Source organism: Scyliorhinus canicula, chromosome 2, assembly GCF_902713615.1.
Source record: "Scyliorhinus canicula chromosome 2, sScyCan1.1, whole genome shotgun sequence".
In the NCBI taxonomy this organism is placed as follows: domain Eukaryota; kingdom Metazoa; phylum Chordata; class Chondrichthyes; order Carcharhiniformes; family Scyliorhinidae; genus Scyliorhinus; species Scyliorhinus canicula.
In genome coordinates, this window is record NC_052147.1 from 179,171,714 (window position 1) to 179,190,703 (window position 18,990).

The window sequence follows — 18,990 nt, forward strand, 5'->3', positions numbered from 1 at the left end:
AGCTGTGATGTGCAACCCAGACTGTGACCCAGGAGCCTCATCACTAAATAGCCCAACCGGGGTGAGTGTCTCTGGGATGGTGGATGGTGTTGGAGATAGCTGTGCCGCAAGCTCGAGGTCGTCTTGGGTTGACGCCTCCTCTATGTCATCGGCCCGCTGAGAGGCCGCAGGGCGTTCGCGGGCCATTTCTCTCTCTTGCTCTCTCGCCGCCCTCTGGGCGTCCTGCTCCACAGATTTGGTTGGGGAGGATTGGACTACCCGCTGATCGGGCACCCTCTGTCGTGCGGCCCCGGGTGCGGTGGGGGCAGATGCCTGTGTCCGCCTGGAGGCAGACGGCCTCGTCGTTCGGCATCATGTCCTAGGGAAGAGAATGAAACGGGTTATTTAGAGACGCTCGGCCGGGCGCTGGGCGGTCCCAGTGGGCAGAGTGTGAAGGGACAGAGGATGGGGGAGGTGTTCCAGTGGGCAGGGTGTGTGAAAGGACAGAGGATGGGGGAGGTGTTCCAGTGGGCAGGGTGTGTGAAGGGACAGAGGATGGGGGAGGTGTCCAAGTGGGCAGGGTGTGTGAAGGGACAGAGGATGGGGGAGGTGTCCAAGTGGGCAGGGTGTGTGAAGGGACAGAGGATGGGGGAGGTGTTCCAGTGGGCAGGGCGTGTGAAGGGTCAGAGGATGGGGGAGGTGTCCAAGTGGGCAGGGTGTGTGAAGGGACAGAGGATGGGGGAGGTGTCCAAGTGGGCAGGGTGTGTGAAGGGACAGAGGATGGGGGAGGTGTTGGGCAGGGTGTGTGAAGGGACAGAGGATGGGGGAGGTGTTCCAGTGGGCAGGGTGTGTGAAGGGACAGAGGATGGGGGAGATGTCCAAGTGGGCAGGGTGTGTGAGGGGACAGAGGATGGGGGAGGGGGGGTGTTTGTCATGCAGGGTTGTCTCACTTGTTGCAGCTCCGCCAACCTCGCTTTGCGCGATCTCCCGGGTGGCAGATCCCCCAAAAAGGTCCAGTGCCCTCTGCTCAAACGTGGTGAGGGGGTGCAGGATGGGTGAACAGTCTTGTTCCGCTCACGGGTGTTGTGAGCGGTCTTGTCCTGTTGGGGGAAGGGGCATAGGTAGATAATTACAATACGGCAGGTATCAGCAGTCCGTTCAGATACTGGCACAGTTTGGGGGTCAAGTTGTAATAAGACCATTGCATCTCTCCACGGGGCCCAGAGCGCTGGGTCTATGACTACTTTGTGAACCACCCTCAACTCACTCTGCCCCAATCCCCCTCCACCCCCCGTGCCGGGGGGGAGGGGGGGGTGGTTGGGGGGGGAGGTGGGTGATTAAGTAAAGGGGGGGGGGGGAGGGATGGTTGTGAACCGGGGGCACCCTCTTGGCACTTACCCTGGCAGCCCTGGTGAGGTCGTGCATCTTTTTCTGACATTGCTCTGCAGAGTGAGGGGTCTGCCCCACAGCACTGATGGCAGCAGCCACCTCACGCCAGGCCTGGCGCACCGCGCTGGCAGGGTGACGATGCCCTCTACGCGGGCAGATGATGCCCCTCGTCTGCTCAATTGATTCGAGCAGCGTCTCCACGTCAGCCTCCATGAATCGCGGGGCTGCTCTCCTGAGCTCCGACATCCTGGCCTACAGTTTCTGTGCTCGCCCGCGCCCTTTTACGGCGTCGGGCGGCGTCACGTGGGCGTGTTCGTGTCGTCGTCGCGTTCCGGCGTCATCGCGCACGTGATTGACGCGGCCCCGTTCCTAGCCCATTTCTCGGACGTGAATACGTCGGGAACTGGGCTGTGTCGGGCCGTCGCAAAAGTCGGCTGTTTTCACGGCCGACTTCGCGATTTTCCGAAAATCGCGCCCCAGATCTACATATTTAAATGAAGTATTAGGCTCATTTAAATATCTGGACGTTGCATTCACCCAGTGCTCGGGAGTCAATGGCCTTGCCTGCGAGACCTCGCTGTTTAGTGCTGATCTCCACGAATGTGGACCAGGAGTAATGGCACCTCTTGTGGTCCTGGCATTTTCCCTGGCACCCAGGTACCTGGGCACTGCCAGTGTCTGGGTGGCACTGCCAGTGTGCCAGGGGCACTGGCCGAGAGTCAAGCTGGCAGCACCAAGGTGTCTGGGTGCCAGGTTGGCACTGCCAGGGTTCAGGCCAAAGGTGGTCCTTTGTCCATTGGAGGGGAGTGGGTGATTAGGTTTCCTGGGGCCTCAACAAGATTAGGGGGTGAAAGTGGAGCGCAAAAAGTTCCCAGCGGGAAGTAGACTGAAGTGTGGCCTCAGCGGGGAGGCACTCCCTGAGGCCCACAAAACCAGCAACGTTCAGTGAATAACGGGGTGAATCTTTGTGCTGCTGCTGGTGAGAAACACCTCCTGTTGCGCACCCAAAAGTGGTCTTTAAACTTTTGTCCACTAAATCGTGCCTTTTGTCTTTCTGACAAAGAATTGTCTCCAAAAATCACACCCTCTCGGATAGCTTGAACAATAACCCACCTCGCAGGGTTTTGATCTGACTTCCGACATTCTTTTCCCCCGGGATTTCTGAATACACTCAAGCATCCTCTCACAAGCACAATTTCAGATCTTTGGCCGTGCCAAGCAGAACACAACTCCAAAGGCATACCCCTGCCCCAATGCCCTGCAGCACCAAGTCACCAAACCTCGGCTGCCGTCCCAGATCTTTAAGGCTTCTCTTGAGCCCACTTTGCTGAAGGTTTGCTCCCTGTAGCTCTGTCTTTTATTTGGAGCCTATTTCTCTTTAACTTAACTTAACAGGACCTATTTTTTTGTCCCTTACATGGGACTTCCATTTGGAACCTCTCCCAGTCTCCCTCCTGTGCTCCGATCCCAGGACACTCACGTGGTAATAACATTTTGCACCAGGTCAGCTGAATGGTCCTTTCACATGGGAGAACAGGATATCCCATCTTACCACCTCCACAGCTTCCAAAAGCCTGGCCAGGTCAACATTCCCGAATTGTGGAGCAGGTCTGCAGAGTGCCATGCTCATGTGCTTCCTGGGAGTGAGTTTGGAAGGAGCGCTTATGAGAAACACCCCTTGTTAGCGGAATCCGATGAATTGATAGCAGGGCAGCCAGTTCCAGCACTTAGCACTTAGCACAAATGCTTCACAGCTCCAGGGCCCCAGGTTCGATTCCGGCTTGGGTCACTGTCTGTGTGGAGCCTGCACGTTCTCCCCGAGTGTGCGTGGGTTTCCTCCGGGTGCTCCGGTTTCCTCCCACAGTCCAAAGACGTGCAGGTTAGGTGGATTGGCCATGCTAAATTGCCCTTAGGGTCCAAATTGCCCTTAATGTTGGGTGGGGTTACTGGGTTATGGGGATAGGGTGGAGGTATGGGCTTGGTTAGGGTGCTCTTTCCAAGAGCCGGTGCAGACTCAATGGGCTGAATGGCCTCCTTCTGCACTGTAAATTATATGTAAATATATGTAAATACGGGCCACGATCTTACCGGCTCGGCAATCAGAAAACACCCAGGAGGTTGAGCCCGATGTGACACTTAGATGTTTTCCCATTAAATCGCACTCGCAGTCTCCCATGCAGATACAGGTTCTTCAATGGGTGGAGTTTGCCATTTATAGGTCAGAGACCTCACAATATCAGAGCACAGCTTCTCGCTAAGGCTATGCCATGGAACTAAACAAACTCCTCTTAACTAATACAATAGAACCGTCAGGGACACTGCCAAAAAACCCCCAGCAAAGTTCTACTAAACAGCGTCGAGAAACACCCCACTAAATACGCCAAAAGTGGGACTCTGTTTTTGTCCCATTAAGTCGAGCCCAGTATTTCTAATCACATAAATTAAGGTTCAAAACTACTTTTGAATGTGGCATTGTGTGGCCTAGTCCTCATTCAAGCGTACAGATAGCTACAATTATCGAAGTCAAGTTGTGGAGATGCCGGTGTTGGACTGGGGTGGGCACAGTAAGCAGTCTTACAACACCAGGTCAAAGTCCACCAGGTTTGTTTCGAATCACTAGCTTTCAGAGGACAGCTCCTTCCTCAGGAGACAAGTAGGTAGACGTTCTGCTAGATTGAGTTGGAGTGCAGCCAAAATAGATGCATAAGATCCAGGAATTTTGAATGCAAGCTGCATCCAGCAAAAATTGGATTCCTGTAATATTTTCTGTTGTGCTTGAAGTTGGCTCTGCCCACAAAATGACTAAGCTTGTAGATCGAATTAAATGTGATGGCGCATCTCCACTAACTACACACACTTGCAGGCCTTCAATGGGGCTCCAGAAATTAAGCTTTTTTAAGAGCCAGGTCTTTAGCGAGCAATGTTTAAATAAACATATACGCATTAAACAAGACTGACTGGTATATACACCAATGAAATTAGTGAATAGTTCTGTATTTTTTTCACAGTCATTTTCAGTTGATGAAAATCCGGTTATACCAACACACAGGTGGCAGAATAACCATTCTTATTAAACATGATTATTTTTTGCGATAAAGCTATTTTCAACTCAATTACTGAAGCTGTCCTAGGTTACCACTCTTAAATATGTCACGGAATGTTTTAATCTAAGAAAAATATGTTCTGTACTCTGCCCAATTGCAATGCCTCACAGAAGATTATGTTTGTGATTAAGAAAATGAGTTTGAGCAGTAACTTGAACCAGAGAATCAATTTGGAAAACAAATGAAATAGAACATAGAACATTACAGCGCAGTACAGGCCCTTCGGCCCTCAATGTTGCGCCGACCTGTGAAACCAATCTAAAGCCCATCTACACTATTCCCTTATCGTCCATATGTCTATCCAATGACCATTTGAATGCCCTTAGTATTGGCAAGTCCACTACTGTTGCAGGCAGGGCATTCCACGCCCTTACTACTCTCTGAGTAAAGAACCTACCTCTGACATCTGTCATGTATCTATCTCCCCTCAATTTAAACCTATCTCCCCTCATGCTAGACATCACCATCCGAGGAAAAAGGCTCTCACTGTCCACCCTATCTAATCCTCTGATCATCTTGTATGCCTCAATTAAGTCACCTCTTAACCTTCTTCTCTCTAACAAAAACAGCCTCAAGTCCCTCAGCCTTCCCTCATAAGATCTTCCCTCCATACCAGGCAACATCCTGGTAAATCTCCTCTGCACCCTTTCCAATGCTTCCAAATCCTTCCTATAATGCGGCGACCAGTATTGCACGCAATACTCCAAATGCGGCCGCACCAGAGTTTTGTACAGCTGCAACATGACCTCATGGCTCTGAAACTGAATCCCTCTACCAATAAAATCTAACACACCGTACGCCTTCTTTTTTAAAAAAAAATAATTTTTATTGAAATTTTTTACAGAGAATATAACAACAAACAATGAAAAGCAACAATAAAGCACCATAATAACTGTAACACCCCCAAGACCGTATCAACGCCTGTGTCACACCCCCCCCCCCCCAAACCCAGTAAACAACAAGAGAAAATAAATAAAATTAAAATTAAATAAGCAAACATAGTCAACGTTTTCCCCCCCCCCCCCCCTCCCCCACCCCCCGGGGTTGCTGCTGCTGTTGCTATCGCTGAGCCAGAAAGTCGAGGAAAGGTTGCCACCGCCTAAAGAACCCTTGTACCGATCCTCTCAGGGCAAATTTGACCTTCTCCAGCTTGATAAATCCCGTCATGTCATTGATCCAGGTCCCCACATTTAGGGGTCTCGCATCCTTCCACTGTAGCAAGATCCTCCGCCGGTCTACTAGGGACGCAAAGGCCAGCACACCGGCCTCTTTTGCCTCCTGCACTCCCGGCTCCACCCCAACCCCAAAAGTCGCGAGTCCCCAGCCTGGTTTGACCCTGGATTCTACCACCCTCGCCACCGTCCTCGCCACCCCCTTCCAGAACTCCTCCAGTGCTGGGCATGCCCAGAGCATATGGGCATGGTTCGCTGGACTCCCCGAACACCTGACACACCTGTCTTCGCCCCCAAAGAACCTACTCATCCTAGACCTGGACATGTGGGCCCGGTGCAGCACCTTGAATTGGATGAGACTAAGCCGCGCACATGAAGAGGAAGAGTTACCCCTCTCCAGGGCATCAGCCCATGTCCCATCTTCGATCTGTTCCCCCAGTTCCCCCTCCCACTTAGCCTTTAGCTCCTCTACTGATGCCTCCTCCATCTCCTGCATTACCTTGTAGATATCAGATATCTTCCCATCCCCGACCCAGACCCCCGAAAGCACCCAGTCACTCACCCCCTCGCGGGAAGCAAAGGGAATCCCTCCACCTGTCGCCTAGCAAACGCCTTCACCTGTAGATACCTGAACACGTTCCCCGAGGGAGCCCAAATTTCTCCTCCAACTCCCCCAGGCTCGCAAACCTCCCATCAATGAACAGGTCCCTCAGCTGTCTGATGTCCGCTCTGTGCCAACCCTGGAACCCCCCATTAATGTTCCCCGAGACGAACTGATGGTTCCCCCTTAATGGAGCCTCCATCGAGCCCCCACTTCCCCCCTATGTCGCCTCCACTGCCCCCAAATCTTGAGGGTAGCTGCCACCACCGGACTCGTGGTATACCTCGTAGGAGGGAGCGGCCACGGCGCCGTTACCAGGGCCCCCAGGCTTGTGCCTCCATAGGACGCCATCTTCAACCGTTTCCATGCTGCCCCCTCCCCCTCCATCACCCACATGCGCACCATCGACACATTGGCCGCCCAATAATACCCTGAGAGATTGGGTAACATCAGCCTCCCACCATCTCTACCCCGCTCCAAGAAGACCTTCTTCACCCTCGGGGTCCCATGCGCCCAAACAAAGCTCATGATGCCGCTGGTCCCCCTCCTAAAAAAGGCCCTAGGGATAAAGATGGGCAAACACTGAAAAAGGAACAAGAACCTCGGGAGAACCGTCATTTTACCCGCCAGCGATAGCGGCACCATGTCCCACCTTTTGAATTCCTCCTCCATCTGCTCCACAAGCCTGGTAAAATTAAGCTTATGGAGAGTCCCCCAACTCCTGGCCACCTGCACCCCCCGGTATCTGAAACTCTTCACTGCCCTCTTAAACGGGAGCCTCCCAATTCCCTCCTCCTGATCCCCCAGGTGTACTACAAATACCTCACTCTTGCCCAGATTTAACTTATAGCCCGAGAAGCTCCCAAACTCAGCCAACAGCTCCATCACCGCCGGCATTCCCCCCTCTGGGTCCGCCACATACAGCAGCAGGTCGTCCGTATACAGCGATACCCTATGTCCTTCCCCACACCACACCAGGCCCCTCCACTATCCCCGCCTCCCCCTTCACCGCCGGCATTATAATAACATTTAACAATCTCCGCACATTCGTGTTAAGCTGTCTTCCCTTGACAAATCCAGTCTGATCCTGATCCTCCACAGTCCTCTATCCTGGTGGCCAGGATCTTCGCCAGCAACTTAGCATCAACATTGAGGAGCGAGATTGGCCTGTATGATCCACACTGCAAGGGGTCCTTATCCCACTTCAGGATCAGAGAGGTCAGCGCCCGTGACATCGTCGGGGGCAAAGCCCCCCCTCCCATGCCTCATTGAAGGCTCGCACCAACAGGGGGGCCCACCAGATCCGCATACTTTTTATAAAATTCCACCGGGATCCCATCCGGCCCCGGGGCCTTACCTGACTGCATTTGACCAATCCCCCTGACTAGCTCCTCCAACTCTATCGGCACCCCCAGCCCCTCTACCAGCTCCTCTTGAACCCTTGGGAAACATAGCCTGTTCATTAAGCTCTCCATCACCCCCCCCCCCCCCCCTCCCCCCCTCCACCAGTGGCTCCGACTGGTACAGTTCCTCGTAAAAGTCCCTAAAGACCTCGTCCACCTCTGCTCCCTTCTGCACCACATTCCCACCCTTATCCGTCACTCCATCAATTTCCCTAGCCGCATCTCGCCTGCGGAGCTGATGCACCAACATCCTGCTCGCCTTCTCCCCATACTCATATACCGCGCCTTGCGCCCTCCTCCACTGTGTCTCCGCCTTTCTGGTGGTCAACAAGTCGAACTTGGCCTGCAAACTGCGCCGTTCCTCCAGCAACCCCTCCTCCGGGGCCTCCGCGTACCTCCTATCCACATCCAGGAGCTCCCCCACCAGTCTCTCCCTCTCCCTCCTCTCCCTCCTTTCCCTATGGGCCCGGATGGAAATCAGCTCCCCCCGGATCACTGCTTTCAGAGCCTCCCAGACCATCCCCACCCAGACCTCCCCCGTGTCATTGGTCTCAAGATACCCATCAATACTTCCCCGGACCCTCCTACACACCTCCTCATCAGCCAGCATCTCCACATCCAGGCGCCACAGAGGGCGCTGGTCCCGCGCCTCCCCCATCTCCAGATCAATCCAGTGCAGAGCATGGTCTGAGATCGCTATGGTCGAATACTCTGCATCCTGCACCTTCGGGATCAATCCCCTGCTCAGGACGAATAAATCTATTCGGGATAAACCCTATGCACATGGGAGAAAAAGGAATACTCCCGCGCCCTCGGCCTCCCAAACCTCCAAGGATCCACCCCGCCCATCTGGTCCATAAACCCCCTCAGCACCTTGGCCGCCGCCGGCCTCCTACCCGTCCTTGAACTGGACCGGTCCAGTGGGGGATCCAGCACTGTGTTAAAGTCTCCCCCCATGATCAGGCCCCCCGCCTCCAGGTCCGGAATGCGGCCCACCATGCGCCTCATAAAGCCAGCATCATCCCAATTCGGGGCATCACCAGCACCACCTTCTCTCCCTGCAGCCTACCCTTCACCATAACATATCTGCCCTCCTTGTCCGCCACCACTTCAGACGCCTCGAACGGCACCCTCTTCCGCACCAGAATCGCCACCCCCGGTTCTTCGCGTCTAATCCTGAGTGGAAAACCTGCCCCACCCACCCCTTCCTCAGGTGAACCTAGTCCGCCACCTTCAAGTGGGTCTCCTGGAGCATAATCACGTTCACCTTCAGCCCCATCAAATGAGAAAATACCCGAGCCCTCTTAACCGGCCCATTCAGCCCCCTCACGGTCCAGGTGATCAGCCGGATCAGAGGGCATCCCAACCCCCTCCCCCGCCGACTAGCCATAGCTCATCGACTGCTCGCCCCAGGCCAGCACACCCTGCCCGACCCGTCCCCCATGACGATACCGCCTCCCCTCTACCCCCCCCGGCCCACACCAGTTCTCTCCTGGCCCTTCCAGCAGCAACCCGGTATCCCCCCCCCCAGGGCTAGGACCCCTCCTAGCTGCGACACACCCTCCATGGTTCTTCCATGAGTCAGCTGACTTCTGCCCCACCCCACCCTTCTGATGCAGCTCCCCAAATTCCAGCTCCACCCCATCCCCCAGCCCCGTACAGAAGAGAAAATAAAAAACAAACCCCCAGCATTCCCCACGTAACCCAAAACCATACCCAACAGACCCACCCGGAAACATAGCAAAAAAAAAACCAGCATAGAAAACACATGTCAAAATTACAAAAACAGCACCAGCAAAAACAGCAACGGCCGTAGTGCACCTGACCCCGCAGCCCCCAGACTCTAGTTCGAGTCCAGCTTCTCCGCCTGTACAAAGGCCCACGCCTCCTCCGGGGACTCGAAGTAATGGTGCCGGTCCTTATATGTCACCCACAGACGCGCAGGCTGCAGCATTCCAAATTTGACCTGCTTGGCATGCAGCACCGCCTTCATCCGGTTAAACCCGGCCCGCCGCTTAGCCACCTCCGCACTCCAGTCCTGGTAGATTCGCACCACCGAATTCTCCCACTTGCTGCTCCTCTCTTTCTTGGCCCAGCGCAGCACACACTCCCGTTCACTGAATCGATGGAACCGCACCAGCACCACCCGCGGGGGTTCATTCGTCTTGGGCCTCCTGGCCAGCACTCTGTGGGCTCCCTCAAGCTCCAGGGGCAAATGGAAGGACCCCGCTCCCATCAACGAGCTCAGCATCGTGGTTACATAAGCCGGAAGATCCGACCCCTCCAGCCCCTCTGCCAGGCCCAGGATCCTCAAATTCTTTCGCCTCGTGCGAAAATCCAGCTCCTCCAAGTGGTCTTGCCACTTTTTGTGAAGTGCCTCGTGCAACTCCACCTTCCCCACGAGGACCACGGCCTCCTCCTCCCGCTCAGCGGCCTGCCGCTGCAACTCCTGAATGGCCGCCCCCTGGGCTGTCTTGGTCTCGAGCAGCTTGTTGGTAGTTGCATTCAGGGAGTCCAGCAACTCAGTCTTCAGCTCCGCAAAACAGCGCAGAAGAGCAGCTTGCTGCTCCTGCGCCCACTTCCACCAGTCCTCGGGTGGTCCGCCGGCCGCCATTTTGTCCTTCTTCCCCCGCTTTTCCTGGGGAGCTGCTGCAGCCTTTTCCTTTGCCCAACTCCGGGTAAGCACCATAAATTTCGGGGAATGTTCCTCCAGACACCTCCCCCCACCAAGAATCGTCGAAACAGCGCCATTTGGGGCCCTCAAATAGGCCCGAAAGTCCTTTAATAGCGGGAGCTGCCGAACATGCGGCTTAGCTCCGCATCACCGCAACCGGAAGTCACCGTACGCCTTCTTAACAACCCTCTCAACCTGGGTGGCAACTTTCAGGGATCTATGTATATGGACACCGAGATCTCTCTGCTCATCCACACTACCAAGAATCTTACCAGTAGCCCAGTACTCTGTCTTCCTGTTATTCCTTCCAAAATGAATCACATCAGACTTTTCTGCATTAAACTCCATTTGCCACCTCCCAGCCCAGCTCTGCAGCTTATCTATGCCCCTCTGTAACTTGTAACATCCTTCCGCACTGTCCACAACTCCACCAACTTTAGTGTCACCTGCAAATTTACTCACCCATGCTTCTACGCCGTCCTACAGGTCATTTATAAAAATGACAAACAGCAGTGGCCCCAAAACAGATCCTTGTGGTGCACCACTAGTAACTGGACTCCAGTCTGAACATTTCCCATCAACCACCACCCTTTCTCTTCTTCCAGCTAGCCAATTTCTGATCCAAACTGCTAAATCACTCTGAATCCCATGCCTCCGTATTTTCTGCAATAGCCTACTGTGGGGAACCTTATCAAATGCTTTACTGAAATCCATATACACCACATCTACTGCTTTACCCATATCCACCTGTTTGGTCACCTTCTCAAATAACTCAATAAGGTTTGTGAGGCATGACCTACCCTTCACAAAACCGTGTTGACTATCGCTAATCAAATTATTCCTTTCCAGATGATTATACATCCTATCTCTTATAAACCTTTCCAAGACTTTGCCCGCAACAGAAGTAAGGCTCACTGGTCTATAGTTACCGGGGCTGTCTCTACTCCCCTTCTTGAACAAGGGGACAACATTTGCTATCCTCCAGTCTTCTGGCACTATGACAAAGATGACTTAAAGATCAAAGCCAAAGGCTCAGTAATCTCCTCCCTAGCTTCCCAGAGAATCCTAGGATAAATCCCATCCGGCCCAGGGGACTTATCTATTTTCACACTTTCCAAAATTGCTAACACCTCCTCCTTATGAACCTCAAGCCCTTCTAGTCTAGTAGCCTGAATCTCAGTATTCTCCTCGACAACATTGTCTTTTTCCTGTGTGAATACTGATGAAAAATATTCATTTAGCACCTCTCCTATCTCCTCGGACTCCATGCACAACTTTCCACTACTGTCCTTGACTGGCTCTACTCTTACCCTAGTCATTCTTTTATTCCTGACATATCTACAGAAAGCTTTAGGGTTATCCTTGATCCTACCTGCCAAAGACTTCTCATGTCCCCTCCTGGCTCTTCTTAGCTCTCTCTTTAGGTTCTTCCTAGCTAACTTGTAACTCTTGAGCGCCCGAACTGAACCTTCACGTTTCATCTTTACATAAGCCTCCTTCTTCCTCTTGACAAGTGTTTCAACTGCTTTAGTAAACCACGGTTTCCTCGCACGACCACTTCCTCCCTGCCTGACAGGTACATACTTATCAAGGACATGCAGTAGCTGTTCCTTGAACAAGCTCCGCATTTCCATTGTGCCCATCCCCTGCAGTTTTCCTCTCCATCCCATGCATCCTAAGTCTTGCCTCATCGCATTATACTTGCCTTTCCCCCAGATATAACTCTTGCCCTGCGGTATATACATATCCCTTTCTATCACTAAAGTAAACGTAATTGAATTGTGGTCACTATCACCAAAGTGCTCACCTACCTCCAAATCTAACACCTGTCCTGGTTCATTACCCAGTACCAAATCCAATATGGCCTCGCCTCTCGTTGGCCTATCTACACACTGTCAGGAAACCCTCCTGCACACATTGGACAAAAACGGACCCATCTAAAGTACTTGAACTATAGCGTTTCCAGTCAATATTTGGAAAGTTAAAGTCCCCCATAACAACTACTCTGTTGCTTTTGCTCCTATCCAGAATCACCTTTGCAATCCTTTCCTCTACATCTCTGGAACTTTTCGGAGGCCTATAGAAAACCCCTAACAGGGTGACCTCTCCTTTCCTGTTTCTAACCTCAGCCCATTTGCCTCAGTAGACGAGTCCTCATCAAATTTCCTTTCTGCCACCGTAATACTGTCCTTGACAAACAATGCCACCCCTCCCCTCTTTTACAACCTTCCCTGAGCTTACTGAAATATCTAAACCCAGGCACCTGCAACAACCATTCCTGTCCCTGCTCTATCCATGTCTCCGAAATGGCCACCGCATCGAAGTCCCAGGTACCAACCCATGCTGCAAGCTCACCCACCTTATTCCGGATGCTCCTGGCATTGAAGAAGACACACTTTAAACCACCTTCCTGCCTGTTGGTACACTCCTGCAACTTTGAAACCTTACTCATGACCTCACTCCTCTCAACCTCCTGTATACTGGAGCTACAATTCAGGTTCCCAATCCCCTGCTGAACTAGTTTAAACCCTCCCGAAGAGCATTAGCAAATTTCCCCCCCAGGATATTGGTACCCCTCTGGTCCAGGTGTAGACCATCCCATTTGTAGAGGTCCCACCTACCCCAGAATAAGCCCCAATTATCCAGGAATCCTGAACCCTCCCTCCTGCACCATCCCTGTAGACACGTGTTCAACTGCTTTCTCTCCCTATTCCTCGTCTCGCTAGCATGTGGCACGGGTAACAACCCAAAAATAATAACTCTGTTTGTCCTAGATCTAAGTTTCTACCCTAGCTCCCTGAATTCCTGCCTTACATCCCTATCCCTTTTCCTACCTATGTTGTTGGTACCTATGTGGACTTGGGGCTGCTCCCCCTCCCCCTTAAGGATCCCAAAAACATAATCTGAGACATCGCGGACCCTGGCACCTGGGAGGCAACACACCAACCGCGAGTCTCTCTCGTTCCCACAAAATATCCTATCTATCCCCCTAACTATGGAGTCTCCAATGACTAATGCTCTACTCCTCTCCCCCCTTCCCTTCTGAGCAACAGGGACAGACTCTGTGCCAGAGACCTGTACCCCATGGTTTACCCCTGTTAAGTCCCCCCCCAACAGTATCCAAAGCGCTATACTTGTTACTAAGGGGAACGACCACAGGGGATCCCTGTACTGACTGCTTCGTCCCAGCCCCTCTCACCATCACCCCTCTATCTTTATTCTTCAGAGTAACTACATCCCTGAAGCTTCTATCTATGACCACCTCTGCCTCCTGAATGATCCGAAGTTCATCCAGCTCCAGCTCCAGTTCCCTAACATGGTTTCTGAGGAGCTGGAGATGGGTCACTTCCCACAGATGAAATCAGCAGAGACACTGATGGCATCCCTCACCTCAAACATTCTGCAGGAGGAACATTGCACTGCCTTCCCTGCCATCCCCTCTAGATAAAAAAAAGAAAAAGAAAGAAAGAGCGTACCTGTTATTCACTCTACCCCTTATGTTAAAGGAGGTGGAAGGGTGGGAGGCACTACAAGTGTAGTGTCTAGGGTTTAGAAACTGCCCAACTTAAAACACTTAACCAGCAACCACTGCGCCCCACACGAGAACAGCAATCAGCTGTTATGGGCCTGCGCAAACAATTTAAATCATTACTACTTACCCAGCAGTCACTCGGTCCTCACTCCGACCGGATTCAGCTGGAAACTCCCAACAGTAAGTTTTTTAAAAATTTACTCCCCTTCTCAGCAAGCACTCACTCAGCAACCACTGCGCCCCGCACGATAATACCTCAGGGAAAAGAAAAACTATTTACCAGTCACCAGCCAATCACTTACCTGCAGGCTGTGACATCTCGGTTCAACTTCTTTCTACTTCTACCTGCCCTCGAGCCTTCCTATTGATCTTTACTCGGCTGGGATCCTTACAGCGGTTGTTTTATTTTTTGGTTAGAGGAGGGGGTAGGGAGGGAAACACTGAAGAAGTGTTTCAGGTTTAACTGTCACTTGACAACAGCTCCTCCACAAACCACCTTCAAGTTACGCTGACCACAGTGCACGTATGCAAATTTCCCCCGCAACACCCAATCAGCAGCTCCGCTCTACTGCCCTCTGCTGGATGCTTGCCTTCACTTGAACACCTAGGGTCACTTGCACAGGTACACCTTCAAGTTACGCTGACCACAATGCACGTATGCAAATTTCCCCCGCAACAGCCAATCAGGAGCTCCGCTCTACTGCCCTCTGCTGGATCTTTGTCCAGATAGCACCCAAAACAGGCACGTCTACTCCAAATTGTCCCCACTTTTCAGCCAAAGGATGGGATTTTTTGACCCTTCACACTCGTAAGATCTTTTAGTGCCACTGAAGGAGGCCCCGTCCCAACCCGCCACCCCCGTGACAGGTCATAGTTATCGGCAGGACCAGAAGATCCTACCAGTGACCAATGGCAAGCCGCCTCTGCTGCCAGAAAGCACAGGTAGGGCAGGTTGGGAGGGGGAATCCTGTCCAAACCTTGTGGTTGGTGAACTTGGAATAACTAATCGTCCAATCTGCAATTCAACTTACCTATTAGCACTAAGTATCATGAAAGAAACTGGGATATTTCAGCAGGCACTTCTTGGTGGATTTGTTTGCAATGGCCTTCAAGGCAAATCTGTAAATGCCAAAATTTGCTATCTAGTTCGATAAGCACAGCAATGTTATATTTTGAAGTTCACTTTACAGAATTCTCCCAAAACCATGACTTCTTTGAAATCCAAAATGTCATTTTAGCAGCATGCCTTTTAAAAAGCAGTCACTGACCTTTCTGTATTACCATTTCCTGATATCAGTGAGGAACAGGGGTCTGCTTATGTTAGTGTTGGTGGCGGCAAATTCTCAGCAGCCTTTCTTCACAAAGGCTTCCACACCCTGTTATATATAAGAGATGACATTCTCCATAATTGCATCCAAAGATTCAGCTATAAGTTTTCTACCCGGATTACGTTAAGTTATGCAAACTCCAATTCTTAACCATTTCAATCTAGCTTCGGCTACTAGCAGGGCGTCATCTAGATCTCCTTTCTAACGAACTTCCAGAACCATCATGCTGCATTCCAGATGCTGCAAGGAATAATAAAGTTGATTCATGATATTTTCATTGCATTAGTGTCAACTGCACATCAGCAGATCCCGACAAAAGATGTCTTGCTTTGTTCTTAATTCTAAGTCGGTGACATTTTGCAGCAGGGCATGAGACTAATTATATCAAATGTCACCAGCACTGCCATTTATATGAAATCTTTGCAAGCCTCATAACCCGGGAAAATCTGTTTGTTTATTTAAGGATATTAAAGCCATGAATCAGAACAGGGAAAAAATGTATAGTGTCTCTGGATGTGACACGAACTGGAAATAAATTATTCATTAGTTAGGGGCTTCCTGATTTGACAAGTGTGCTTCATATTACGATTGCAGCTTAAACCTGGCTCTCCTTAAGCCTTTAAATAGGTTTCATTACTTTCTGCTAGGAAATCAATATCGAAGAAAACCTACAGTGAGTGCGACTGAATGTGAAATCCCTCCAGCTCTCGAAGAAAGCTGCATTTTATAATCACAAGGAACAGCTCGGAATTTCTAAATTGTGAATAGCAGAATGTTAAATGTCACAATCTGATAATGCACAGATCATTCCGAGCTGTCTGATCACTATGGGCATATCTCCTGCTCTGCCAAATGTTTATTTGATTCTCCAGCTCCACAAAAATGATTTATTCCAGTACCTGTACATTTGCAGCAGTTACAATTACTTTTCATGTTCCCAGTATTAAACAAGCATCACGTATAGATTTACTGTCAATCGAGGGACCTTTGATAAAGTGACTGCTTTACCATTTCCAACTGATACCATTGGATTCCTTCCCAAATCACAAACGCACTTCCATTATTTGACCTGTTCACAACTTCAGGCTGAGGTGAATTTACGGCTCTGACGGGTAGCTGTAGGATAATGATCCCTCTGAATAGAAATATTTCAATGTGTGTTTACTGATATTTTAGTGTTGAAACCTTTGTTGCAAAAACATTTATTTTTTGTTCCAATCAAAATTAAAATTTAAATGTATTATTTTGAGACAAAGTGACACGCATGGGAAGTATTTCTTTGTAATGTAATATGTGGCAGAATATTTCATTCCGGAGGCTAAATACGGTAACAAGGGGGAAAGTCGGCGTGATTCTCATTAGATGGCAGGGCTGATTGATTCACATGGTATTCTGCTTTTCAGCTTATTATTTATGCATCAATGAGGACCTTGCCGATTCTCGTGATAGGCAGACAGGGATTCATCCTTGACCTTTTGAGGTCAAAGGTCCTGACACCATATTTAATTGGCACCTGCACACACGTCACTTACTACAGGCCAGGTTTGTAGTGAGCCCTTGCCAACGTGACCAAATTAAGCAAACCCTTGGCTCCATGGTTCAGCGAGGCCTTCCTTGAGATGCTCCTCCAGGCCACTCAGGAAAAACAGGAGGTCCTTTTTCCTCAGAATGCGAGACGAAGATTCTCCTGCCTTAACATGCCAGCATGGGAGGAGGTCACCAGGGAGATCAGCCACCGTGGCCAACAAGAAGGACCACCCTGCAGTGCAGGAAAAGAAGGAATGATCTGATGTGTTTTGCAAGGATAAGTGAACCTTTTCCTCACTCCAATTTCACATTGTCTGAGGGACATCAAGCAATCTAAAGGTTAGTGTCCGTAGGGATGTCGCACACTGCCAGCAGATGGAATATCAGCACTCCATGTCTGCCTGCCATTTTTAGCACACCGTCTTATGTACATTCTTGCACAAAATCATCTTAATCCCTTTTTGGGGAGAGCTCAGCACACATAGCAGGCATGCATGCTTCTTTCATCCATAGTTCTCACAGGCATTCCATCTGTCCTTGTGCAGCACTACATCGCCCACAACCAACAGGAAAGAGCAAAGCCCGGTGAGGGGACACTAAAGCTCAGACACTCTCCTCCCATTACGGGCAAGAAGCAGAGCTTGCTGGAGGACAAAGATCACTCCTGTGTGGAAGATGGGATCAACCTCCCCCCCAAACGAGCCAGCAAGGCTCCACCCAGTATACATTGACCCAATGTGAGTGACTTATCATGTTGAAACCTGCCGAGTCAATCATCAATTATTTATTCCCTCTATTCCAGTCACCAGTAGGAAAAGGCGGAGGAAGGTGACAAGTATCTGGTCCCTGTCAACTCCTCTCCCCTCCCATGTTCCAAACTTCTTCCCACCAGTCCATCTCACACTTCCCTGGTGCTGTTGTTTTCTGTGCCCAGCCTTGGCACAGCTTGTGGTACTGGCAACCAAGATCTCATGACAATGCTCTTATAGGTAGGCGAAAGCAACGTCAACTGACTTCAAAGTCATTGACAAAGTGAACCTTGCTCGGTGCATGCTACCTATATGCAGACGAGAAACAGACTGTTCTAATTATCCACTGGCAGGGCAGTTAATCTGGAAGGGGAAAGTGATTCTGGCAAGTTGGCCTTTTAATAAGCATTTATGAGGTGCAAATGAATCCAAATGTGGTTCCCGACATAAATGAGCAGTAAACCCGACCCGCCTTTAACCCACCATCAAAGTCGCGAGACCAAAATTTCAAGCTAATTTTCCACCGGTCAGAAACTGATTTTTTCCATCACACCAAAAATAGTGCCCTTGCCCACCATAATTCCTGCCACTGGTGGGGGCGCAAAGTCCTGCCCATGGTAAGTGAAATTATGATAAGCCAAACTTGGGACACATTTTGCTTGTGTCGAAGCTATCAAGGGTGTGTGCCAACAGAATAGCAAAAGCCATGGAATAATGCCCCAGCTGAAAATCTGCCATGTTCAATTTGGTTTAGCCAGACTCTTGTTTGCTGCCGTTCAGAAAAACAATGGCAAGACCCTTTGCTGAAGAAGTACCACCCAGCACACACAAGTCAGCCTCATCCGCCAAGGATTGTGTGACTGTGCTGCCCAATCCAAGTGCAGGAGGCCAAAGTGCACTGAAATATAAAATGCTGGACAAGCCATCATTTCGCATGAAGATTTCTGTGGGCAGTGATATGCAAAGCGTGTGAATATGGCAGAAGCTGTGAGAAAGTTCAGATGAATCGCAGCGAGGGTTCAATATGCATCATTAGAAATAGATTATGGTTTTAGGTTTTTAATGCTACATTGAGACACCTTCATGTGGCACTTTGAGCCTTCACAGCTACCTTTGTGTGTGTAGCTTCCTCATTCCACCCTCCAGAAAGGGCACCACTCTCCTCTTTCTCACTGCCTCCAGAAGGACCTTGAGGTTGGCATCGGAGAATCGACAGGTATCCTTGCCCTAGGTGGATAGCCTCTTCCTCTCCTCCTGAATTACTGATGCATACATTATTTCATTCACACAGCTGTCACAATAACAGCTACCATGATGTCTTCAAATAGGACCCACACTTTAATAATAATAAAAATTGCTTATTGTCACAAGTAGGCTTCTATGAAGTTACTGTGAAAAGCCGCTCGTGGCCACATTCAGGCGCTTATTCGGGGAGACCGGTACAGGAATTGAACCCGCGCTGCTGGTCTGGTTCTGCATTAGAAGCCAGCTGTTTAGCTCACTGTGCTAAACCAGCCCCATTCCACACCCAT